Raw genomic sequence first — 27504 nt, forward strand, 5'->3', positions numbered from 1 at the left:
AAACATTAAGATTTGGTGCCTGAACTATTCTTGTGTTCTTTTTCCTCCTGATCTATCTTTCCTCCTGTGTCATACAGTATCTTCTTAGATTGTAAGCCTGAAGGCAAAAGCTCTCTGGTTTTTATTATTATATAAGTTTTTCTGGCTGAAGAATAGGATATAAACACTTTAAATAAATATAGAAGTAAACAAATAAACCTGCCAGCATGCAAGTGGTCAAAGGATGTGTATTAATAGGAATTTAAGATGTTGCTGTCTTAGCATAATTAATATTTTGCTTTTGTTCTTGCTCTTGCAGGAATAGAATCCTAGGGACTGAACAGCAGTCACATAATAATGAAACAATAAACAACTAAACAATTAAAAATGTCTTCAGAAAGAAGAGGGAGAGTACATGTGGAATTTAAGTAAAATATTGCAGTTAGGTTTAAATACAAAAGCCCATCTGAACTAAATCCCTTTCAACTTGTGGAAGAGTTTAAAAGAGGGCCAAAAATAACCTCCCATAGAAGAAAACTTGGCAACTAGAAATGACTTTTCCATGTGTCCTTGCTAACCCCCTACCTGCTGACTTCAGGGTTCAAAAAAGGATCTCTCCTTCAGAAATCAGGGTTTAGTCAGTCTGATAATCAAGCATTTATAGCTTTAGTAATAATAACTGGTACTTTGAATGATGCACAGAAGCAGGATCCAATGATAGGGAAGGAAGACTTACTTTATTGAGTCCCCGAAATCCAGTGGTGGGGGCATGATCCAAGCCACATTCCCATCAACAAATAGGAAAAGAAATGAGGCTAAATGATGAATTATTTTTGAGGATGTTTGTGGAAACTGAAGTGGTATTTCAAAGAGACTGGCTGATCAAAAAATGTCTACCTAACAAGACCAGGTAAATTCCTGAGTCATCAGTGGAGAGAGGGGCCCTCCACAAGTGATTTTGCTCAGAGCCCTTTCTGAATAGAAAGGGTGAAGCATCTGAGAAGGCAAAGATAGAACTTCTCATCCCTCTGCTGTCCAGCTGGCATAATTTACATGCAAACACATCCATTGCTGCTTCCATCCCAAAAGCAAATTTGAAATAAGGCTGGAATAGAACCAGATAAACAGCATCATTCAGCACTAACTAAAGATGAGAGGCTGCCATACATTTCAATATGTCAAAAAACCCAACAGATCTGGCTCTCGATTGTAATTGTTAAAATAAATACTTAGACCTAAATAACAGTTCTTCCAGTTCTTAAAGAATGGTTTCACCACATTTTTCCTCAAGGAGGCATTAATCACTTCCAAGGTTCAAACAACTAGTCCTCCCAAGACAGGCAAAGATCCAGAGAACAAGTGATTCAGTCCTCCTTGTTCCCATCTTCCAACTGCATACGGTAAAAGCATCCATTATAATGTGACTACATGATATACTGATTCCACTATCTTTAACTCAGTGGAAATGAAATTTAAGTTGACAAGATGCAAACAACTTCATCAGTAAGCTATTTAGCCAATTAATCATAGTTGCCTTCAAGGCTAGTGTTCTTAAGCAATGGCATAAGACCTCCTAAACTGTTTGTAGCCAAGATTTAGATATTCATTCATTCATTCATTCATTCATTCATCTGATAGTTTTTCCTTCCGGAGATTAAGGTGGGGTATGTAGAACTCTATCCCTCAATTTCCTACAATTCTCTGAAGAAGTTGGGCTGAGAGATAAAAGCCATCTAGTGAGCTTACATGGCTCAGGGCTTACAGGGACTTGGATCTGCCTGGCCCAGTTCAATACCTTAACTGCCATTCCATTCTAATTTAGAAAGATTTTACTATTTCGCTTTTGCTAAAATCCAATATTTTAGAAATGTTGAACTGCTATTCATGATACATTTAGGTTTGTTGTGTTTTTTTATTGCTTCTAATATTTTGAAGAATTTTTACAATCCATGCTGGTCCTATAGAAGAGAGTGAGACAGTAACATAAATACATGAATACATTTTAAAGAGAACTAGGAAATTCTGTGTTGGAGATGGTTATGAGGGTACCTCTAAAGATACATAACTAAAGGCATGGTTCTTTTTGTATGCTGAACATTAGACCAGTCAACTTAAAAGGGGCTGAGTTTTGCTTGTTTGAAATGGAATGCATCTGTGGTTTAGCAGAATTCAGATTTGGCCAGTTTTATGACACAATGCTAGCTGTCTCTGACTTTTCATGGATCTGCAGTAACATCTGGGTGGTCATTTTAGCTCAAACAGCATGATCAAATATTTTTAGTGGTAAAAGTTTTCTTGTGGCCATGTAAACATTCCGGTTACTTTCACACATCTGCGAAGAGAATACTTTCGTTTGTCACAACCAACTTAAGAATAACATATCATCATTTATGGATGATGGAGGAAGTAAATATTGGGTGGCTACTTACAGAGGGAATTCCTCTCTTTGAAGTGCTGACCAATCTAAGCTTAATTTGGACAACAACCTTTATTATAGTCAAAGAATAAAAAGAAATAAAATTACAAACAAAGAAGGAAAGTTTGTTTTCAAAGTAAGGAGCCTTGATGTTGCCCATCAACCTTTTATACTTAAGCAGCAGATGATGCAGACAAAGAAATTATCTTGTGATAGACTTCCCTACTCTAGTGAAGTCTGCTGCATTTTTATATACAGTACATCTGCTTAGGCAAGCATTAAGCAAATCCTTGTTCTCTTTTATTGATGTATTTCTTCCTGCGGGGTGATGTGTGACAAGCCACTTCATGGGATAATGATTTGGATTTTGGGGCTCTGAGTTAAGTGATGAAGTTCTCCCATACAGCTTTCTCAATCCCAATTTACAAATCTAAATTTACTACTAATTTGTGGTGTCAAACCCAGACACTAAGGGCCAAGCTGAGTTTCCATAACTTGTTTCTTTGCAAAATAGAAACCTTTTTTTTTACTTTTTATTATCCTTTATCCTTTTTATTATCCTTTATTTTAAAAACAAAAGTGTATTTATTTCGAAAGCATAAAGGTATTTTAACATCTTCCATACTATCACCATTTCAGTCCCCAAAACAGCAGAAGCAATCTGAAGATGATCAGTGACTTCCTTCATTTCTGCTAACCTGAAACTTTCAGAACAAGGAATGAAAATCACTGCTTAATCTTGAGCTGCTGTAGATGCTGTAACAAAGGTCCCCCTCGCTTTTTTCCAGAAGAGAGAAAAAGGAAGAAAGGAAATTCTACAATGGGGCTACTTATTTATTTTACAATATTTATAACCCATCCTGATCCAGACAGATTCTAGGTGGGGTACAGCAATATCAGAAACAGATATTAAAAATTATACAGTATATAAATTTAAAAAATAAATGGTCATTTAGTTGGACCACAAAAAAGAACAGCAAAATCATCAAAATAGGATTCCCCTTTCAGGACTTTAAATAAAGGACCAGGAAGATGGTGAGCATCTGCTCTTCCATTAAGTTACAAACCTTCCCTAAGAAGCATGGAAAGACCCTCTACTCAGTATCTCTCTCTGCAGCAGCCAGTGTGTGGAAATGCAAGATGCATAGCAAGATGACATCAAGCCATTTCTTATTTAGTATTAGACATTATAAATGAAAAGATTCAAAGGGATGCAGCAACAAGTGGGACAGGGATTACTGAAACTTTCTCATCCTCACTTGACAGGGATCCCAGTTTTGGAGTTCAGCCAAAAGGAAAGGAAATAGACATCCGGTTGTTTGATTGATTGATTGATTGATTGATTGATTATGTGCCATCAAGTCATTGTCGACTCTTAGCAACCACATAGATAGATTTTGGTGATGTGGCTTGACATGATCCTGATCTTAGTAGGTCTAATCACATCACTGCATTTACATCTACATCCCCACATTTTTCGACTTTTAAGAGCAACCATGAGCCAGGCGACATCATTTCCGCCAAATCACCAGCAAATTTTTTAACAGATTAACAAATGTTATGCTTTTTTCCACCTTCTTAAAAGAGTTGGGTGTTTCTAGCCAATCAATAAACTCTTGTTTAGAAAATGCACATAACAACCTCCCTTGGCTTTAGAGCATTAAAAACATTTTGTGCAACAAAATCACTGGCTTGAGAAATGGAAGGGTTGGTAACAGTTTTGCACAATCATCCCTTATTCCATCCAGCCAGGTGGTGCAACATGCTTTCTTTGAAAAGCCGCCTGTTAGATCAGGTGTCTGGCAGCTGTTTCCTCACTGTGATTCACAGCAGCCGTAAAAAACTCTTCTCCACAAAGCACACATCTAAAGCCACAGAGAGTTACATCGGTGCGAGAGATCTCTTCCTAAAATTTACCACAGTTGCAACAACCGTTCTCCACTGGGTGGGTCTTAGCAGAGTTTTTTTTTAAAAAAAAGAAAAAATCCTTGGCCTTTACCACCAGCCACTAATGAACGCTGAAAAATGAGCCAGTCTTCCTGAGGTTGTTCTGAAATTGCCGTTAAGCTATGTCCCTCCCAACTTGTGGAGATATTTTACCGTCAGTCATGAGAAAAGTTCATAAAATGTAATTTAAATGATTAGCAGCTCTTTCAATTCATGTAAGTTAAATATTGCAATGTCTGCTAATTAAAATTTAAGTGAAATGTCAGACTGATTCAGAAGAAATGCTTTTAAAAAACACAGTGAATTGACATTTGCAACTGGAAAAGAAAAATAATGCCATAGGGATTTCTTTTTCTTAAGCCCATAGAAGGAAACTCTTGGATTCACATTCATTCAGTTTCAAACTCAGTCTGCAGTATTGTAAAACTATATTATATTTGTGGCATACTGGTTTCAAAATAATTTACTATGTTGAATTTGGGGAAGCCAGTTGAAGATTAAAACTGATAGATTTAATCTGTACTTAAACATTTTAAAATAGTTAATTAGTTCAGTACCTGGTAAATTCCCATATGTGTCCAGAGCTGATAATCATAAGGGTAGAAAACAACTTTGCTGAAAGCCACTAACAAATAACAGCTGGCAGTCTTTGCTGATAAACAGCAGCACAGAGAGAGATAGAAAAATAGAATTCCTGCATTTTATCAGCTATCATCGGACACTCTGTGGAAGCAAAAGCTGAACTCTGTAGAAGCAGAAGAGAAAGAATATTGAAGCTTTAGAACTTTGGTGTTGGAGAAGACTCCTGGAAATACCGTGGATAGGCAAGGAAACCAATAAATGGATCATCAAACAAATCAACCCAGAGTTCTTAATCAATGCACAAATGATCAGGCTGAAATTATTGTATTTTGGACATATGTGAAGACCTTGCTCTGTTGAACAGGCTATTATACCGGAGAAGGTAGAAGGAAAGAGAAGAAGAGGATAACAAGCAGCAAGATGGATGGACTTGACAACAGTGATGGGTACACTATTGGAAGACCAAAGGGTCAGGCTGGGGACAGATCATCCTGGAGAAGTTCTAGCTATGTGGCTGCTAAGAGTTGACACCAATATGATGACACATAATCAATCAGCTACCAACATGTGGTAAAGGTAGGGGACCAGAGATTTAAAAGTTGAGGATGCTGAGATGATGAACATCATAGCCTGCCACAGAAGTCAGTATTTACAGTCATAATCCTGTAAAAGACCATCAATCAAAAGCAAATATTATCACTTTTGCTCTCATCTGCCATTCATTCTAACGTCTAAGTTTGTGCTACCTCCTTGTTGACCCAACTACTCCTTATATCAAGTAGAAGTTGGCTTCAAAATCCTTTATGCTGGTACGTGAATTCAAGAGTATTTGATAGTTTGCATGAACTCTGCACACCATCACTGACCATGTCTTCTCTTTCCCTTGACAACCAAAAGTTCTCCTAAGTGGAGTTGCCTGAGATCTCTGCAAGAGTTGAGCCGGGCTCCCACAGAGGACCCGTACTTGAACTTGAACAATCAATGATGCCTTTGCAATTTCCTACCCCACCCCCAACACCCCATCCTCTAACATCAGCATCATGGGGCAGTTCCCAGTGGTGAAATGATTTGCATTTGAAGGCATCTTGTTCTTTTAACGGAAAAAGCACTCACATTGCAAGAAAAGGTATTATGGCTCAACTTGCCTAATAAATCAGAACAAGAATAGATCACCATGTTCCCAACATTATCACTTAAAGGCAATAAACACAATATGGAAAGAATCTGTCCAGAACAGTCACAGAGGTTATCATGATTGCTTCCTGGTGGGAAACTGGAATAAACAAACAGATTCCGAAGCCAATTAAAAAAAAATAGCTGTGAAGCTTTTTTCCTCCTTGTTGCTGTAGGTACAAAAATAAGAAGTAAACAATTTAGAAAAGTACTGGAAATCACAGCAAGGAAGTACAATTTCCTTTCAGTGCACTTGTTAGATCAGCTATTCTTTTTTTTTCTTTCTCCCATTAGAGCAGTATTTCTCAGCCTTAGGAACTCTAAGATGTGTGGACTTTGACTCCCAGAATTCCCTGGCCAACATGCTGGCTGGGGAATTCTGGGAGTTGAAGTCCACACATCTTAAAGTTCCTAAGGTTGAGAAACACTGCATTAGAGAGTCTTTTAGAAACATTGGACACCCACAATTCCCTACATGGCCCCTGCTAGCTGAGAATTCTGGGATTTGTGTGGTCTGACACATCTGGAGGCCACTGAGTTAGGGAAGGCTTTCTTTGATTTCCAACTCTCTCAGAAGCCTACAAAGTCTCCAGCAGATGTGTGTTTGCAAAAAGAAGGCATGGGTTCTATTCTATTTATTTCATTTAAGAACTAAAACAATCTCTTAGAGTTATAAGACTTAGATAAAACTGCAGTGCTATACTGTATATCTTTTCCCAGAAAGTAAATCTTCCTGAACAGAAGATGACTTAATTCTGAGTAGAAATATAAATTGCACTAAAATGTAAGAGAATCATTTCATGAAACTGTCTTCTGTCCCTATTTATAATAGCAAGCATGGGGATTGCAGTAAGTGGTGTGAATGTGTAGGTGAGATTTTCTCTTTGCATGCATGGAAAAGTGTGTGAGAGGGGACTCTTTTCCACCTGCACCCAACCTTGGCAGACAGCTGACCTGGCAGCCTCTTTTTTCAGCTGTGTCCCCATAATATTGCCTTCACCTCATCCCCAGCCCATGACTACAGGTGTTAAAGCAGTACTTTTTCACTTACAACTCAAAATCTGTTACGCTTTGTCATCCATTCTTATGGGGGCTCACAGTGACTAAGAACAAGATAAAAGAAGCAGGATAGGAATCAGCAAAGGGAAGAGCCAATTTCATGCCAGTATAGATATCTGTTGACTCAGAGAGAGGTACAAACACTTTCTTCAGCAGTGAGGAAAGGCCCAAAGTGTTGTGACTTGTCAGAGCCTTGTGTAAGGTGTTGCTCGTTTTGCAGTGCAATCCCTAACAGGCTGTTTAAGAGAGCACACTGCTCTTTATTTTAAGTATACTTGTGCTCCTGCCATAAATGAAGAGCATTTTCACAGCCTTTCATCACTGAAATGTGAACACTGACAAAGGATTAAAAAGCAGAACAGACGTTGCTTTTTAAATCAAATGACTTGACTAGGCAATGAAGAGAAAGGTGAACCTCGAAAACCATGTTAAAACTTGTGTGGAAATTCTACACTTACTTTCTTCATAAGCCAAGATATTTTGGAGGTACTGAGGGTAGCAATCATAGAATCTCTAAAATGAAGGGGACTGATATTTGCACAAAATTCACGTGCATTTCTTTATATCTGGCTACATCTCCAGGTTAGGAAGCTTAGCTGTCTGAGGAGGGCTCAGGAGTTCAACGAACCACACGTTCTCTCCCTTCAGGGACAGCTCTCAGCATCACTGCCTATTTTTTCCAAAGTGGAATCAAAATCTCTTTTCTCAGACGCTATAAAAATGTGTCCAACCTGCTCCTGTCTTTCATCCAGGAAATTATAAGAATTGCAATGGAACGTTTCAGCATCCAACAGGGTATCCAGCCTTCCTAAGGCCTCAGTTGCTGGCAATCTTTGCTGGAAATACTTCTCTTCCTGTAAAGAAATGTCCCTGCTCTATCCTGCCTAAGGTCCTGACAACTTCTCTTTTGAAGTCCTGTCCTTACTGGATATAGCCAGAATTCTTCCAGCATATCTATGGTGATGACGGAGGCCACTTCCTCTGGGCTTCTAAGGCAAAAAGTACAGGTGTACACATGCAGAAACAATCACATTTAAGAAGAAACATGACACCTCTCACCATAGCAGGGAAGATTGTGAACAGATGACCTCAGTGCTTGGTGGTGGTGGCAATAGTGCAACTTAGTCTCTCAAGTTTAGTGGAGTGGACATCTGGCCACCTGGACTCTGTGCTGTCCAATCATTTATATGCCAGCTCTATCCAAGATACAAGGCAACTTACAGCCCAATAAAACAATAAGTACAATAGTCGAAACAACTATAAAATCACAACATAAAATCTCAGGAGGAAACATACCTTTTGCCATCAGCCTACAGGAAAACTAATATAAAGCCAGACACTCCATGGAAAGCTATCCCTGAATACTTGGCACCTTATACCATGAGAGCTCTGTAAAAAAAGAAGAAGAATCAACTTGAGGGTCTTTCAGAATGTCAATAGCAGCTCATTCCTACAGGACAGGCAGATTCCTCTTGAAGATGGTCTTGAATATAACCAAGACCCAAGTCACAAAGGCCTTTGTGACTAATAACCAGTACTTTAAATTGGTCCCAGAAGCTAAGTGGCAACCAGTGCAACTCCAGCAATATAGGTGTTATCCTACTATTATGGCTGTCACCCATCAGCAGGCATGCAGCTGCATTTTGCATCAAGTGAAGCTTCTGAGTTGTCTTCAAGGGCAGCCCTATGTATAGTGAATTGCAGTCGTCTAGATGGGCATGCATATTGCCAGAACAACATATGTCAAGTAAGAAGCCACAGAGTTTACTACTTCGGCTCTCCAACTTTATTGTCTTTTAACTGACAGAGGCTAACAGTCAGTTCCATGACTTTCGAGTTGCTATGGCTTTTCCCATACATTCTATTGAAACAAATCTGCCACTGTGTATGTCTTGGTCCACACATCATGCTAAGTCATCATGTGATTTGTTTAGCTTTGGCTTACCTTGACTTGTGAATTCAGCTATTATGGTTCATAAATCATGATTATTTTAGATGAGTGTCATGGATGAACCCAGCCAACTGAAGCTGAATCAACAAACCACAGTTAAAGAAACCATAGTTTAATGCAAGGTGTGTATGTGTGTGTGTGTGTGTGTAGTTTTAAAGACATTACCTTTGTGGGTATCTGTATCCATATGCATATTTGCAGGGCACAGTTTGCAAATAAGATTGCTGTATCACAATCTACATAAGGACATGGTAGTCAGTCACGTTAGAAGGAGTTCCTTCTTCTTACTCATTTGCTGGCATATTCAGACTTCTGAAATGATGGAAAGTTAGGAAATAAAATTGGGCCTTATGAGTCTACATTTAAACTGGAGAACAATCATGAATATAAAACTCAACAGATTTTTAAGAGGTGCAATGCTGACACTGCTGGACTGGCATGGGAAGACTCAGATTCACGCCCATCCTCAGCCACAGAAGCTCACTGACTGATCTTGGGCCAGTTAGCTCTCTCTGCCCATCTAATCCACAGAGTTGTTGTTGTGGGGAAAACTGGAAAGAGGAGGCATGAAACAATATACTATGCTGCCTTGAGCTCCTGAAGGAATGGCAGGATATAAACTTGACAAGTGAATAAATAATACTGAGCCTTTCCTCACCACCCTTAGCTTCATTGACATAATGTCTTGCCTAGACAGTGACTTGATGGAGAAGATGTGTTGCTTTCCTGGCTGGGTAAAAATATGCATTGTCTTCACTGGTGGGAGGAGAATATTGTGAATTCCCCCCACCCCTGCTAAACTGTGGGCATCTCCCCTGGGAATCTTCCAGTGAGCAATTAAGGCCAGTTTGGGATCTGAACCCATCACCCAGAAATGAGTAAAAGTACAATAAAATTGTACTTAGCTCAGTATTGTACTAAGCAAAAAAAGCTGGTTATTTTATTCCATCAAGCTGGAATGGGAAGGATCAGCAGAAGATTGCTTAGAATATGGGCCAGGAATGAGATAAAACTAGCATCATAAGATCTGGAAAGAGCCCTGGGGTTACCAGTACAGTCTGGTGTTAATGTAAACTGCAGGTGAGGAAAGGCCTTAAAAGATATTTTAAAATTAGAGGAACTGAAGACTTAAACTCTTTGCTCCAGTTCAGATATACCAAGTGATCTGGATTCGATCTAGAGTAGTGCCATTTATGCAAATAAGGCAAAATAAACCGTTCTTGGGTGTTTTATTATTCTATACAGCCATTTGTCTTACAGTAGAGGCATGAATAGCTACATCCTCATTACTTACTTATTAAGTGGAATGGCAGTCTGATGTGTTATTTGGTATTTGAAAGTTTACCATCATTATTACGTTGATTCGTAATACAGTGATGTGGCAGGGAGGATTCTGAAATATTTCTTGTGGGTTGAACTATAAGATTCTCTATTGTCAAATCAAATCAAATCAAAGTTTATTGATTAGCCCTAAGGCTTTATCAAAATAACAGTTAAACAGTAAACATTAATAAAACTCTTTACAAAAGTAAAGTAATATAACAAACAGATTAAATGAAATGTGAATAAAAATAGAGTAATCCAGTATAAGTAGGTATACATATAGGTGAAAATACAAATCATATTTCCATGTCACCCCAGCAGTTCACTCCATTCGACCCCACATATGTAGATCTCAAGCGTATTGATTTGCTTAAAAACAAAGCTGTGTTATATGTTATTTTGGGGTTTTGACCACAGATAAAATATGTTGTTCTAATATGTGAATCCCAGTGGGTTGTTCATTTAACCTATAGGCCAAGATGCAAGTCTCTCACCGTCTTATACAAGTTACAGTTGAATAGTATGTATGCTATATCCTCAATTTCAGGTGCTCTGCACATACAAATGCGTTCATTATAAGGGATCCTGTTAAATCTCCCATATCTGACCATAGTATCAAGTTGATCAAATCTAGCTCAGGTGAATGCCTCCCTAAGTTGTTTTGGCATTTGTATTTTTAAATAATTATCTGTTTGAAATGTGTGTTTATTACAGCTCAGCCATTTCAAATTGCCAGTCTTATTAATGGTGGCTATATCTTTTTCCTCTTCAATATCCAAAATTCTTTGTACAGCACTCTTTTTAGCTTGATCTCCAGGAGCATTGGAGACTGGGAGACCACAATTCCTTATGTAATTTGTCAATTGTGTGATCTTAAATGCAATATGTATTTAGGACTTTAGGTATATGTACTGCGGGGTCCTTCATTACTCCTGGCAGTTGTTGATATATAAACTAAATAACTATTGTCAATAAATGTTGGGTTCTTACAAGCAGCTTGAGACTCGCTTAACAACCCACGATTCTCACAAAACAACAGCAATGGTGAGTGCCAGGATGGCCGTCACTAAGTAATGCAGTTATGTGGCATTGCACTTTACGACCACATCACTTAGCAATGGAAATTCTGGTTCCAATAACTATCGTTAAGCAAGGACTACCTGAAATATAGTTGAGTGGTCAGGCTGGGCCATTACTTCTGTGAAAGAAGTAATAAATGAGTTGGTTTTATGTTATGTATGAACAGCAGATCTAATTTATATAATGGTCATTTTCAGGCTTTTTGTATTTCTTTACATAATCACAGTATATAGTACAAAATAAGCCTAATTTTCAAAGTCAAATCAAAAGGTGGCATTATATGGCTAATAATGTTATGCAACAGTCTTCTAATACATGGCTACATTTGCCCTGAAGGTCTGAAAATCCAGTGCTCATCATTCTAAAATTCTTACAGCATTCCTTTTCAAGAAAATATACCTTGGGCTTATAACTCCCAGCCAAACAGAAAGGTAGGGAATGTGTCACAGTAAACTTCTAAATTTGTGAGTACAGTGTGAGCTTGAATCACTGGTTCTTCATAGCATGAACAGCAACACAAATCTGTAACTCTAGCCCAGTCACTAATTCTTATTCTTTCATAAAGACCAGTTAAAAGATGTGCTACCACTTAGGGCCACTCAGCCATGGAAAATACTTTGGTAGTATGGAAGATAGATAGATAGATAGATAGATAGATAGATAGATAGATAGATAGATAGATAGATAGATAGATAGATTATGTGCCATCTAGTGGTTTTTGACTTCCAGCGACCACAGTCTAATAAATTAATAAAGATTAAAATAATAAAGATCAGACACAGCCCGTGATATATTGCATGACTATTCCTGTTATGTTCCCAACAGTGATCCAAATCCTGTTTGACTAACTCTGACATGGAGACACAGAGGTTATATTCACCCGGCCGGCTGGTCTACATTAAAATAGGATTCAGTTGTTTGTAGTTCAGCATGTTGTAGGAACCCATACATTCTCTTAGTATATTATGTAATGGTTTATTTGTTTAGGCATAGCAGGTTGTATCAATTGCATTTTGTTAACCCAGGTTTAAGGTTTAGCTTCTTGTGTAAACACAGCCAGGGTGTTAGAATATAAACTTTCTAGACCAGTATGAAGTGATAGTAGACAAGACCACCTTTACCATTAGGAAGAGTGAGATGACCACATCAGATAACTAATTAAGGGTGTAATGAAAGAACAGCCTACTGTTATTTATTTAATTTAGTATTCTAGTTTTACTGCCAGGTGCGGGGAGAAGTGCTTGTGAGAACTTTTGTGTCTGATGTCAAGCAGACTTGGCTGGCTTTGGCAGGGCATACGGAAGAAGGCCAAGATGCTGTCTGCAACCATGCAATTGAAGCCCCGCCTCTGTTTATGCACATTAAAAAAGGCCAGGGCCTCAGTTGTACAGTCATAAATGTCATCTTGATATTTTTGACATCCCCCTGCAAACACACCAGGCCTTAATATAGATGTCCCTTGACCAAGGTCACCTGGAATTTGCTAAGATAACAAGAACATCTTGGGCTTGCCCTGATGGTAACTCTCTAAGGTCCAATGTGGAGCTCTTAATCAGCTTTGCTTTCCAAGGCCTTTTTAGCAAGAAACAGCAGTTTTTTAAAAAAACAACTTGTAATTGTTCTCAATTTCTGCAAGAGCTATTGGTCATAAATGGGAAAGTGGGACCAGTCAGAATGCTGACTGACTGAAAGCTGTCAGCAGTAAGAAAATAAAACACAGCCCCATTTTATGTTCTTTTTTTAGTCCCTGTTATGAAAGGAAGAAATAAAAACTTGGGGGAAATCTCAAAAACAGTGCAGGGCTTGTAGCCACATTTTCCAAAATGGGAGAATCTGTCCTTTGTGTTGAAAACACAAAGACAGTATTTACTTCTGTTCTCCAGTTCCAACTGCATTTGCCAATAAAAGAGAAAGATGAATAATTAGCAATGTCTACATCTAAGTAGACTTCACTTTGGAAGACATCATGACAAGTTTATAATGAAGAGAGTCCCTGTTGGTTATGAAACAAAAGCAACTATTAATGAATGTGGCCAAGATTTATGCAGCCACAAACCTTGACCTCTATGTATCAGAAATGAGAATTCCATAACGTCCTTTAATTAAAGATTTTGTTCTTCACAGAAAACATTAAAACTTTAACATTAAACTATTTTGCACACAAAGGTGGTTGCGTGCACATGCTTTTTATTTTTGTCAGAAAGAAAACTATTTAATCTACAAATCTATTTAATGTGTTATATATCTACCACCACTCCTTCCATCTGGAAGAGGGGCCCCACAGAAGGCACTGTTTTGTAAAATAAAATATTTGGTGGGTTAAGAGAAGAGGAAAATACAGCACAGGCTACTTAATTATCTCCCTGATGTGATACCAAAAAAAGCCCATCAGCGTTCCAGTTTTAAGGATCAAAGACAACTTGTGAACGTGTATTGAAATTGTCTTTCAAAGATGGTTCCAGGTTTGTACCCTTATGTTTTCATGTTCTTTAGAATTTATTTATTTATTTATCATATTTATATACCCACCCATCTCGCACAAGGTGACTCTGGGCAGCGTACAACAATTAAAAAAATAAATACATAAAAACAATTTACACATAAAAAATTGTAAAAACACACAAAATAGGTGGGGATAAAATTAATAAGGGGGCCATTGTAAAATCTCCCCGGTCCCCCGAGGCCAAGCACTAAGAGGATATTGATATCTGTTAACTTTGTAGGTCTAGGTACTGATAGACACAGAAGTAGGATGTGGTCTTAAAAAGTTAGCAAACCTAAACACATTTTCTTTAGGATAGAATTTAATGCCAGTTCCTACATCAGATGAAACATGTAGCTGAGGTACCGTCCTTAAAAATAGAAGAGGTCCAATGCTATGTTGCACCAGTAAAATCAAGAGAGGGCAAAAGATGGGAACTAAGTTGCTGGATAATGTACTAAGGACACTGAGTTATTCGCTAGTATCTGAAAAAGCAACATTCAGTATCCAGTTGGAGCAGAAGCTCCATGATGTTCAGTTTGAGGAAGTGAAGCCAAAACAGAGTAATTTCTGTAGTCACTGAACCGGTCAGTGAACACTGACCAGATCTAAACGCTAAAAAAGCGCTTTAATTGAAGTGAGTTGTGCATCAATCTACAGATGGGCAAATATGTCAAGTTTTTCATGTTCTGTCTCTCTCTCTCTGTCTCTGTCTCTGTGAAGCAGTACAGTGTTGGAAAATAACAAGAACCTCTTACTGGAAATATAAGAGAAAAGCAAATGAGGCTTGGCTCTTGGAAGGGCCAATTTTCGACTTGAACTCCAGCGCTTTGCTCTGTGCAAGTAATTGACAAGTTTTCTTTTGCCCCTCCTGAGTTCTCTTGAGAGATAGGCAGAGCTGAATAACCATCTTTCTTTCTGACTTTTCAGTTTGGCCCATTGTGTTTTTTTTTGTTGTTCCTGGGGTGTTCCAGAAGGAATGTTCTGCTCCATTGGTTATAAACTGAGAAGAAGGGAAAAAGAAAAAATGGAAAATGGAAAATATCCTCTAACATGCAGAGCATGTCTCTTGCGCACCTGACATGCGTGGGCTCCTCTTAGTGAATCTTTGCACATTAAATGCATTTTCCTGATCAGACGTCCCTCGAAGACAAAAGGGCGGTGCCCTTTTAATTAACTGCAGATTTTAAAAAGGGTGAAGTGGCAGGGTGGCTGAGTTTAAGCCTGGGAAATCTGGCTAGGAAGCTTAATGGGTGGTTTGAGCACACAGTTCTTTCTCTGTCTTTCAGCCAAATCTACCTTATAGGGCTGTTGTCAGACCTGAATGCCACCTGCAACCTCTCCCAGAAAAGTGAGATGGAGCCATAAAAGTAAAGCAGAAAATGAAGACCGTGATCACCTGTTAGAGTGGATTGCTTTCTGTTCGGAGGATTATACGCCTTTCAAGAGGATGTGTATGAAAAGAACCTAAGAAGTTACGTCTCAAGAAAAGTTGATGATGCTGCCTGCAGGAATTCCTCAGACTGCCCATCTGTGTTTATTGTGCACAATTCTTCCCACTGCTTATAAAGATAGACTAGAAGAAAGGATGGGCAATTTGGTTTAGTCAAAGGTTGCATTTCCTTACATGGCGTCTGTTGGAGACTGTATCGTGGGTGGAGGTGAAGAAAGTAGTGGGTATGGTCAGAATAAAAAATGGGTGGGGATATGCACCCGTGTATCTTTTTGATACTTTCTCTCTCTCTCTCTCTCTCTCTCTCAAACAACAGAGAAATGAAAGCTTTCGATAATTTAAACTGGCCTTTTATGTTCAAAGTTTCGGAAGATAAGAATTTTGGAGAGAACTTTATACAAGGAGTGAAATCGACTTATACATCACAGAAAGCGCAAATGATTGCAAATGGAGACTTAACCAAATTATGTGAGATACAAAAGGGAATGAGACAAGGTTGTCCACTGTCTCCCCATTGTTTATTTTAGTTCTGGAAGTTTTGAATAGAGATATAAGGAGAGATGAGAAGATAAAGGTCATAAAAACTAAGAAAGACATATAAATTGAGAGCCTCTGCGAATGATTTGGTGTTGGTGCTGGAGGATTGCTTGAAGGGGATCAAAGTTTTAATGAAAAAAATTGAAAGAATGTGGTGTTTTGGCTGGTTTTAAAATTAATAAACAAAAGACTAACATGTTAATGAAAATATGAGGATTCAAGAACAAGAAGAATTGATGAATAAAATGGGTTTTAAGATTGGAAAAAAGGTTAAATATTTAGGGGTGAATTTGACAAATAGTAATTGCATGTTGTTTCAAAATAATTGTGTTAAGACTTGGAATGAAATTTAAAAAGATATGTTAAGATGGAAAAACTACAATTGTCATTGTTGGGAAGAATTTCTGTAATTAAGGTGAATGTTCTACCTAGAATGTTATTTTTGTTTCAAACAGTACCTGATGTTCCATTTAAACAATGGCATAAAGACATATCTAAATCTGTGTGGCAAGGCAAAAACATGAATTAAGTACAAAGTTTTACAAGATGCTAAAGAAAGGGGAAGTTTAGGTCTCCTGAATTTGAAGGTGTGCTTTGAGCTTGTTGTTTGGTTTGGATGAAAGAGTGGGTGACTTTGAGAAATAGGAGGTTATTGGAACCTGAGGGGCATGACCTAAGATTTGGGTGGCACGGCTATTTATGGAATGATAAAGTTAAAATTAATGTAGATTTTAAAAATCATTTTATTAGACGTGCCATATTGAGAATATGGAACAGATATAAATCTAGGTTGTCTCCAAAGGCTCCTTTATGGTTGTCACCCCAAGAAGCTTTTTATAGAAGAGAAATGATAACTAAACATAAATGGTTAACTTATGGTGACATATTGGGATTTTCTCAAAGGGACTTTCAATTAAAGATAAGAGAGGAATTGATATCAGAAGGCTACATGCGTCAATGATTTTCCTATGTACAATTACAAGAAAGATTTAAAATAGATAAAAGGACTTAGGGTTTTGAATATGGTAAGACTGAATTTGAAGTAGAATTATGTACTAATGATGAACATGTCATTGTAAAGATGTATAAACTTTTGTTGAAACTAGAGACAGAATATGAACAAGTTAAGGACTGTATGATAAAATGGACTAAAAACTTAGGCTACAACATACAGATGGAACAATAGGAAAATATGTAGCAGAAAGGACTGAAATTCACATTGTGTTACAGTCTTAAAGAGAACTTTTATAAAATGATGTATTGTTGGTAATTGTCACCATAAAAATTATCTAAAATGTACAAAGGTACTTCAAATGTATGTTGGAAATGTGAACAACAAGAAGGGACATTTTATCATCTCTGGTGGACTTGTAAAAAAAGCAAAATAAAAAAAAATTGGAATGATACATATTTTCATACAGAAGATTTTAAAGATTAATAATCAAAACCAGAGACTTTGCTTTTGTGCTTGATGGATAAACAGTTGGAAAACACTTATGGAACTTTGTTCTTATATATGATAACAGCAGCAAGACATTTATATGCACAGAGGTGGAAAGATAAGATGCTACCTATAATGGAAGAATGGATGGTGAACCTGAGGCGAAATTGACAGCTGAAATGGAGAAACTGATGGCTTTGATTCGAGATAAGATATTGTGTAATTTTAATGCTAACTGGAAACCTTTTTTGGACTTTTTGCAGGCGATAGAAAAAAATGAAATTCTGTTGGATGGATTTGATTATTAGAAATAATATGGGTTAATAGAAATAATGGAAGTTATGTTGTAAAGTTATGTTGAAAGGAGAGTCAGAAATCAATTCTTTTTTTTTCTTTTGCCTCTTCTCTTCTTCTTTTCTGCACTCTTGATCTTTACTATCCCTTTTTTCTAATCTCTATTTTCTTTTTCTTAATATTAGTCGTTGTTAGTTTTTACTGTTCTTCTTTCAAAATTTAACAAAGTGGTTATAAAAAAAGAGTATAGCCTTGAGCAAAAAGGGATAGCTGACAAAAATCATCAGGAAAACTCTCCAAATGATAGTGATTAAAATAAAATTTAACATGAAAGTATTATAGCCAGTGGTGCCATCTAGCTGCTTCACAAGCAATTGTAATATTCTAATTATTAGACATAGAACTCTGTACTGTAATGTAGCAGGGGTGTATGCAATGTTGACAGTAGTTGTAAAGCTTGGGGCAATCACTCTGTGTGGTCCTGTTCCCACAGCATGCTTAAACCGGTCAGTTGCAACTTCAATTGAATGTTCTTATTGATGGTTCTGGCAGCACACAATTATACTAACTGGATCACAAAATCACAGTTTGCCAGTTTTCCCAATGTCTCCAGCAAGTGTCTAATATTCCATAAATCTTTGCACTAGGAGAGTATTAGTAAGGTTTCATTTAATCACTAACCTCTTTTTAGGGATCAAACAGGCAGAAATAGATATTGTTTGGCCACTGGAGCCATCCTTGTTGTGGGGAGTGATGGAGGATGTTCTGCTCTTGGTAGCAATTCTGTAATGAAGAGGCTTCCAAGCTGCTCTTTCTTGAATTTCTTGGTGGAATATATATGCAAAATGGGTCAATTGACTGGTTCGTGTATTTCTACAACACAGCTGACTGGATAGAGTTTAACCATGCCCATGACTCTTCTGGAGGAAATGTAAACCTCTGGGGAAGTGTTTCTCAACCTTGGCTACTTTAAGGTGTGTGGACTTCAACTCTCAGAATTCCCCAGCCAGGTTTTCCTTAAAGTGCCCAAGGTTGAGAAACACTCCTCTGGGGATTAACTGATGGCTCAGTTTTGGTGTCCCCACAGCAAACGTATCCATAATTGCTGCAGAAGTGTACAGTGGGACAAAGCCACTGTCCTGTGTGTTGACAAACATTCTCCAGGAAAGAAACTCAGAGTAATAAGCTTATTACAGACTTCAAAGGAGATTTTAGAAAAACATGGAAGAGAATGAGATAGGAATCTGATTCTGAAAATGCCAGTTGAAAGAATGCATCATCTTGGAAGGAAGTATGGGGACAGGAGTCTTGTACTAGCAGAGAAGCTGGCCAAGGATTAGTCTGATGACAGCAGGCAAAGAACTGTAAAAAGCAGGAGAAAATGTGATGGGAATATATACTTGAAAAAAGGTGAAATCTAGGAGAATGGAGTGCTGTTAGCCAAACTGAAGTGGACAGCTATAAATACAGAATATTGGGGATTATGTCAAGGAATTAAAGGGAAATAGGTTAACTGATGCTTTAAGTGATGTATCCTTCATGAAGCAATGTAGCCTCCTGCTTTGAAATGCAATAAAACTGGGTTGTTCAGCTTCAGGTCCCTTCAGTTGTTTCTTCTGTCTTATCCAGCAGAGCTTCACCACATTTATTCATTCATTCATTCATTGGGCTTACTTACACCCAGCCACAATCAAATAATGGATGTGTAGAAGCCAACCACAATTACTGGGCATGTCAGGGGAGGCAACCAGGTTGTCCCCTCTGCATCTCAATGAGACAATTAGTGTGGTCTCAGTAGCACAAAATGTCTTCCATGATACAGTGTAGCTACCTAGTTCCATTAAATGTAGTTTCTGTTATCATTATCATGAATTTCTGACTGGGCAATCATCGGAAGGAAATGAGAACAGAAAAGCTGGAATATCCACATGTCCAACATAACAAGTGATATCATGCTGATTTCCGTATGGTCAATGATCATTGACTAATCCAGCCTTTTCCTAAAATGAGGTTCATTAACTGGATTCACTTTAATTCCCAGAATTCCCAACCAGCTTGGCCAAAGTGAAGGCAAGAATAATTTATACATACTGGGTCTCATAATGGGCAACCAAATGCTTTCAGGAAAATCATAAGCCCAGCAGTCCCCAATCTCCTTTAAAGCCATGTAATCTGAGGGCCATCACCATATTTATTTTTTTTTGGTTTTTTGTCCTTGTTCATCTGTCCTTCAGCCAACATAACAAGAGGGAATGTCTTTGGAAACCACACCCCCAGGTGGTGGATACAGTAGAAATATGATAAATATTTATCATATTACAGCACAGGATATGCCCAGGTAGACCACGCAGCTGGACTCAGTGGGTGGAACATGAGCATAGGAATGTCTGAACATTGCAGGCATTCCTGACATTCATCTCCTTCTCTCTCTTTAGCAGCAGGATGCCCAAGTACCATTTAGCAAATGTGTCCAAAAAAAGGGAAATGAGGAGCATTTTACTTAGGATTTATTTGGGGAATTCATCATGGAGGAGGCGTTTCAGCCTCACAAGAACAATGATTCCAGGAGGAACAGCTAAGGAGAGGTTACGAGAAGCACGCTAGCAAAGAGAAAGGTGTGGTGTTTTTCTTCATCTTTAAAGTAGTATTTATGTTTCCTAGTTAGTGCTTGTTTGTTTTGTTTAACCTGGAGCCTGACAGAAACAAAACAGAAGCTGTTTTTGTTTTTTTTAAAGAAAAGGTGGTAAGAACATATTGAACCAGACAGTGGCATTGGAATAGGGACGGGGAAAAGATCTGAATAAATGGCAAAACAGAAAAGGCCCTAAGTCAGAAAGGCAGAGCATAATTTAAAAAAAAAAAAAAAGCAGGCAGCTTTTTTTGTTCAGTAGAAATAGCTACCGAGGAGCAATAAATGGCTTGACTTCCTTCCTTGTGGCAGAGTCAGAAATGGATTTCAAAGCTGCATAAAAAGAAAAAAGTCAAAGCAGAGGAAGTGACAGAAAACAAGTTATAATCAGGCTGAACTCTGGGTTTGCTTTTGGCATTCAAAGCCCTGGGGCTTCTCCAAAACCTACTTGAAGTAGACAAATTTCCTGGATTTATAAAACTGGGCAGAACGTTTTATGGGAGCAAGATTCCACATTTCTAGCATTTCCTCTCCTCATTAGCAGACAACCACAAGGCCATCTGTCTTAGTGCCACCCGCATCTAAAATCCGGAGAGAGCAAAGGTATCATTACTGCAGACACAGGTAGTTTTTAAATCATTATGGCTTTGATCCAAGGCACATTTGCATTGGCTGCCCTTTGCATGCTATTTGGCCAATAGGAGACTCTTCCAGGACTGGATTTTTATTATGGAATTGCATAGTATCCAGCAGGAAGATAGGAACTGAATACAATGAATGTAATACGTAGGCTAATCTTGTCTCCTGAGCTATATGACACTTTGTCATGAAAATTCAGAACTTAAAGAATAAACAACGTAGAAGTATATCTTATCTATGACTTAGCAAGGGGAGCCAATGAATCTAAATGTCATGATAGACTTCCCACCACCATCAACAATCTGGATCTCACATTTTCCTCCACGACAGCTATTTGCTAACCATTCCATGGCTGTTAAAAGATGCTTATTTTAATAGCTTTGGCAGGAAAGTAGGGGGAGTATGGAGAGGGAGTATCCATGCCTCCTTTTAAACTGTCTGATTCAGTATTTTGAGCATTCTCACTCCACCCCACCCCCCCCCACATGCTCCTGGCCCTAAACAGACAGCAGTGAAGGTCCTGTGGCTGTTCTATCATGATGCAAGTGTTGGGTTGTGATAAGGGCTTCAAATTCTTTTCTCTCTCCCCATTCTGACTTGTGCTCCTGCCCTTCATATGGTTGCAATGTTATTGGTGGTTATTCTCTGTTGATAGGTAACATTTCTCTGGTGCAGCTTTGTTTGAAGCATCCCTGGCTGTTTTTCCTGAACGGATCCCCTCATTCTGTTGCATTTTGGAAGGGTCTGTGACTTCCTCACCAAGCCGAAGGTGCACCAGATGGCATTCCAAGAGCTCTTGACAATGGCCCTTGTTCCCTATGCTCTCAATTGTAGTCTCGGGCAGAAAGCTTTGACACAGGCAAGTGTGAAGGCAGCCCCACACACCTGGACAAGATCAAGACCCCAAGAGTTACACAGATTTCAGGAAGATCTCATTAAGGCTAGTCTTGGGATAAACAGAAAACCTTGGAAACTGCAAGAAGGATTTCCTGCCCTCATTTATTGTCAGCTCATTAAGGCAGGGTGTCTGAATGATTGGAAATGCTTCTACCCAGCTTTCTTACCACCTGGGCTAAGTTGCCCTTCATAAGATGAGCTACCAATAGACTCAGGCACCTTCAGTCCATCTTCCATTACTTTCCCAGCCTCCCCACAAACTTTTACAATAGGAATAGTCAAGAGAACAAACAAACTTCATGTTGGGGTAGCTTTCTGCTACCCCAAGGAAGGGTTGACAGCCCCTGAACAGAACAGTGGGGAAAGGCCTTTACCCTGGTTCGCTGAAACTCTAACTACTGATTGAACCCTGCTCTTGAGATTATTACTGTCAGCACATAGTACAGTAAAATATGATGTGGTTTGCTTAATGGTGGTGTGTTGCCACTGCAGTTTATCATACAATTTATAAATAGGCCACCTGTTGAACAAATCATAGTTAAAATAAACCTCTGTGTGATCCCTCATCTCCCATCAGAATCTGATTCTGCTGGCCTTCTGCATTACTACCTTGATGCCTGGTTGGCTTGTTACGTAGACAGAAAGTAGTTATATTTTGGAGCTAGTTATCTGCTTTTTGCTTGCCTGCTTGTCTTGTATATTTGTGAATAGCTATGTAGCGCCAAATAATGCCCCAATGACACATAAAGTAATAACCATCAGAAAGAAAACCCTCATTGTTTGTTATTGCCTGGTGTGTAAGGTATTTTTGATGGAGTAAAACAGCCCCCTAATAGGGGGCAATAACAAACCACTTCCATATTATTGCCAAGAAAACTTCTTGGATGTGTTTGTGAAAACTCTAGGGGTCGAGGTTGATTTAAGGGGCCTTTATTTCAAAACACAAAAAGTGGGTTTTGAACACTGAACTCCTAAGTTCATATTGCTGTTTGGTAACTGAAGGCATTTACTCAATGTGTTTAGCAGGGTCATTGTTAAATCCAGCATATTGTGTGAACCCAGAAGCCTGGTCAGTTCAGGGTCAGAAAGGGGACAGCGTAGCTCCAAAAAACCCTGAGTCAATTGTTAGTGAATCCTCTTTCTCCAGTTAAGGCATATTGTGTGAATCCAGTAATCCACTTGGGGGTTGTAGCTGTACCACAGCTAAATAGTTCTGCCAGGAGATGACACAGAAGTGTTGTGTGGCTGAAATGCAGATTATATCTCAGTAATAGGCAGCAGATGATGAGAGAGACTTTGGTTTGACAGATTCTGAAGAACAGCAGCTTTTCAGATTGGTTAAAAACAGGCTAGAAAACTAGTACTCCAATCTGTCATAGGATTTTGCCACTTTTTGGGTTGACCATATTGTTTATTCACTGCCAATCTCTACACCAGACATTGGCTTGATTCACTAAACTTTAATGTAATTTGTTGATTTTAGCTTCCAGACTGTTTTTTGAATCTAATTAATTGGGTTTATTCTATAAGTGATGATTAAGCCAATCATGGCTTAGGGCATAATGTACATCTAGTCATTATCAACTTCACAATGTAAACAAATATTAAATACAACAAATTCCCATGCAATACTGGGAACATTGATCTGAATCTCTTCTTAATTAGAGGTTCCTGATGGGTAATAATGAGTAATCCAGATTAATTATCTGGATCTCTTCTTCAATAGCACTGTAGATATTAAACTAGGATCCACTCTGAACAATTAATTAAACATTACCTTTAAAAAATATATATATTGCTTTGATAACTGACACAGCAGCAAAAGCTATTTCGGCTTTTGCTGCTGCTGCTGCTGTCTTTGAAGAAATTCCTCACTTTAAAATATTCATAAATCCGAAACCAGCAATTATTCTTTGAAAGGTTACCCTCATCAAGAGGTCTTAGTACAGGTTCAAAGCTCTTTAGAGATTAAAGAAGAGGGTGAGTTGGGGGGGAGGAGAGAGGCAGCTCAGCCTGGTCTTCATTCCAAGCCTGTCTCTCCTGGTTTCAGTCTGTCTTTTGGAAGCGGTAGATATGTCCCAGGCTATCTTGTCACGATGGGTTGATTGTCTGGGTTTGCCCTTTGAAACAGGCCCATCAGCCTCATGTATTTTTCATTGGCTTGTATTCTCAAAAACACATTTCACATCAGAGTTTTTGAAAAGCTGTTCTGGCCTTTTCATTGTGGCCTCATCTTCAGGGTGCTGTCAGCAGAACTAAAGATGTTTAACTCCCCTGTTGTGAAGCATCCATTAAACTCAGGCAGCACCGATCAGCTAAAGAATAGCTCTGCCAGATGAACCATGTTGCATTTACCATGGAGTGCTGGCAGGTCCACCACAGGGGCTGCAGCAGAGAATGACTCACTGGGCCTAAAAGTGTACTCAATAAATACCAATTCCAGCCACCCCAGGTTCCACACAAAAAAGAAATTACTAATCACTCCAGCATCAAATTAAATTAGAACTGTTGACTGTCCTGAACTGACTCCAAAAAAAACTTCCAGGGGGGTAGGGGCATCTACATGGGGTGGGATCAAAAAAGTCAGGATGGAGGCTGCATCTGTGTGAGCACAGTCCTGCCCAATACACTTTCCTTGGCAATGACCAGCTTCTCTGCCCGATAAGAGATTATAAAGAAACATGACTCTTTTTAATGAGACATTGGTTGATTAAAGATGCTGCAAAGCTCTTCAGTTTCAAAACTCCTCCAGGTTTTTTTTTTTAAATAAAGCACATTATAGTACATATATTTAAGGGAATGGGTGAAAGCAGAGCAACTATATATGCAAGTTAAAAAGGAGTATTAAAATATTTTTGCCATGACTCAATTGTGCTGGTCTTATCAGTGATATTACTATTGGATCATAAGCCCTCAGACACAATTTGGACCAAACCCATTGAAAATGCTCTTGCAAGGCTGCAGAGGAATTTTCTCCAAATGGCCTTTTAATTAGTTTAAATTAGTGGACACCTATGAAGATGTGCATGAATCATTTATTGATGCTATTATTTCATTTGGTATTACTAGGTTTATTTTACGACTTGAATTTGTTATCTGCCTTGAGTCCAGCAAGATTGGGACAGGCTGTGAATTTTATAAAACAAATAAATAAATAAATGGGGTCAAATTTATTAGCCAGGGGCAGATAACCTATGGCCTTTGGGTCTCTTTTTGCAACACTGGAGCCGCCTCATTGCATTTCAGTAGGGCAATTGCTGAAAATGAGTTTGTTTTGATGGTCCTTGAGTTGGAAAACACACAAAAAGGGTAGTGTAACCTCTAGGTGACTGTCATCTAACCAACTTTGGTTGATTTCTAAAAGCTAAACAGGGTCAGACTTGGTTACTACTTGGATGGGAGACCGTTAGGAAATTTCAGGGCTATAAGCTAGATTGGAAAGCTGCAAAAATGTTCCAGAGGAGGCAATGACAAAGTGCTTCTGTATTGGTGCCAAAAAGATATATAATATATGGAAGTGTCCATGTATTTACCAGGAGACAAGCTTCACTGAAGAGCATGTTTACAATTTTTGTTTAAAAAAACTCTCTAAATTGGCTTAATGTAGTTGAAAAAAACTAAGAATCCCTCTCAAAGTGGAAAATTTCAATCCCATTCTTGTTTATGATGTAGTCTCACTCATAGCACTACCTAGCTTATTTTCAGCCTGAAAAAAAAAATCGCTGTGATTCTTGGCCACCATAAAGTTGCTCATACTTTGTTGTATCTACAAGAGTATCCTGATATTAGATAATAGGACTGTATGTGCTTCAAAAATTATTTGGAAGAAGTGTTTGCACAGCACCTCTTTAAAGTAGCTATGTCATTTTTCACACATGCTTTAAGGAGGTGTTGAACTCACATTCCTGCTCCTTCTGAAGCACCTCTTCTGCATAATTTTCCAGGTAAGCATAGCCCAAGAGTAGCAGAACTACCTTCCAGAACTGCAACATTTCCTTTACCTTGCAGCTCTAACCCCATTCAGTCATGAAGAAAAGTGACTGACAATTTGGAAGACACTGAGCCACTTATTAATTAATTGGTATGAATGTTGCAAGTACCACAAAGCCTGGCAGGGAACTGAAGGCTCTTGGAGCCTCAGCATTTTTGGGAATGGTCATGCAAGAGGAAACAAGTCAAGCCAAACCTCAGGAGTGACACCAGACCAGCAGGAACCAGAGGTTTGCCGCACCTCAAATATTATACCAGCGTCCACAGAGACACTTGCTCAAAGCACATCAGCCCCAAAAGGATATGTTAAATTTACACATGATGTGGTGGGTTAGCAGTAAAGGTTAGATGCCAGTAGGAAGCCAAATGCTAGCAACTTCTGGCTTTCAGGTTTTACCCTGTCCAAAGCTGTTACAATGATTGAAAAACTTAGCATATTATGTTAAGTGGACACCTCAGAAGGACTCTATAATGAAATAATTCCGTATTCCTTCTGATGAAAACCAAACTATGATTTAAATTATCTCTCTTCTTCTCTCTTTGTATGTCAGAATAATTGAAAGTTACTAGATAGCAAAAGGTGGTATTTCCATAGCTGGTCTTCGTCTTGACCCCTCGACATCTGGACAACCCCATCTGGTTTTCTTGGCAATGTTTTATTTTGGAAGTGGTTTCCCTTGCTGCCTTATTCCTAGGGCTGAGAAGGAATGATTGGTCCAAAATCTCCCAGCTGGTTTTGCACCAAAGGCAGAACTAGAACACACAGACTGTTGGTTTCTAGCCTGGTGCCTTTAACCACTACACCAAACTGGTTATTAAAGCTGTAGGCGCTTGGGGATTTTTTATTTCTCTATACCAGTGTTTCTCAACCTTGGGAACTTTAAGATGTGTGGACTTCAACTCCCAGAATTCCCTAGCCGTGCTCTATACTGTAGGAGTAATAACAGATTATTTCAGGGACAGAAGCACCCTGGAAGAATAGATAAAAAGCAGACTTTACCCCCCCAAGAATAAAGGAGTAAGCTTCTACAAATAAACCTATTGTCTCTTACCTTACTTGAATTGATTTCAGAGGTCCAACTTGTCATATGTGGAATTCAGGAAGGCCACAGTAAGTCACCTAATGTAAGTTGAGAGCATGGAATGCACTGGGCACTTCTTAGCATAATATTGACCTACCAAAAAGGTTTTATCAACTGTTTATACAACACACAGGGCTGAAAGTATTACAGTAGCTATTGCACCTTGATGTGCAAAATGTGTCTGCATTTATTTTGTCTATTCAATTTAGAGGCCGCTTAACTCCAGATGACCTGAGTGGCTTATATTTTAAAAGTAGGAACAATTTTAAAAAGAAACAGTTCATAAGTACCCAAAGGCAGACTGAATTCTGGGAGTTGAAGTCTTCGTGTCTGAAAGTTGCCAAGGTTGAGAAACACTGAGCTATATCCTGTTCCTTCATGATTCTGTGATCACTTGTCCACCAATCAGGGAGGAATAGAATATCAATATAAAACCTCTTACCTGTGGATGCTATTTTATTCTCCTTTCTATTATCTAATTGTAAAACAAGATCTGACAGGGTTTCTTCCTAATTTTTGCAACAAGCATGACCAGCATCTTTGAAGCTAT

This window comes from Python bivittatus, unplaced genomic scaffold (genome assembly GCF_059951505.1).
Source record: "Python bivittatus isolate LINGU-HERP-01145 unplaced genomic scaffold, Pbiv_v1 ctg000570_np1212, whole genome shotgun sequence".
NCBI classification, from domain to species: Eukaryota; Metazoa; Chordata; class Lepidosauria; order Squamata; family Pythonidae; genus Python; species Python bivittatus.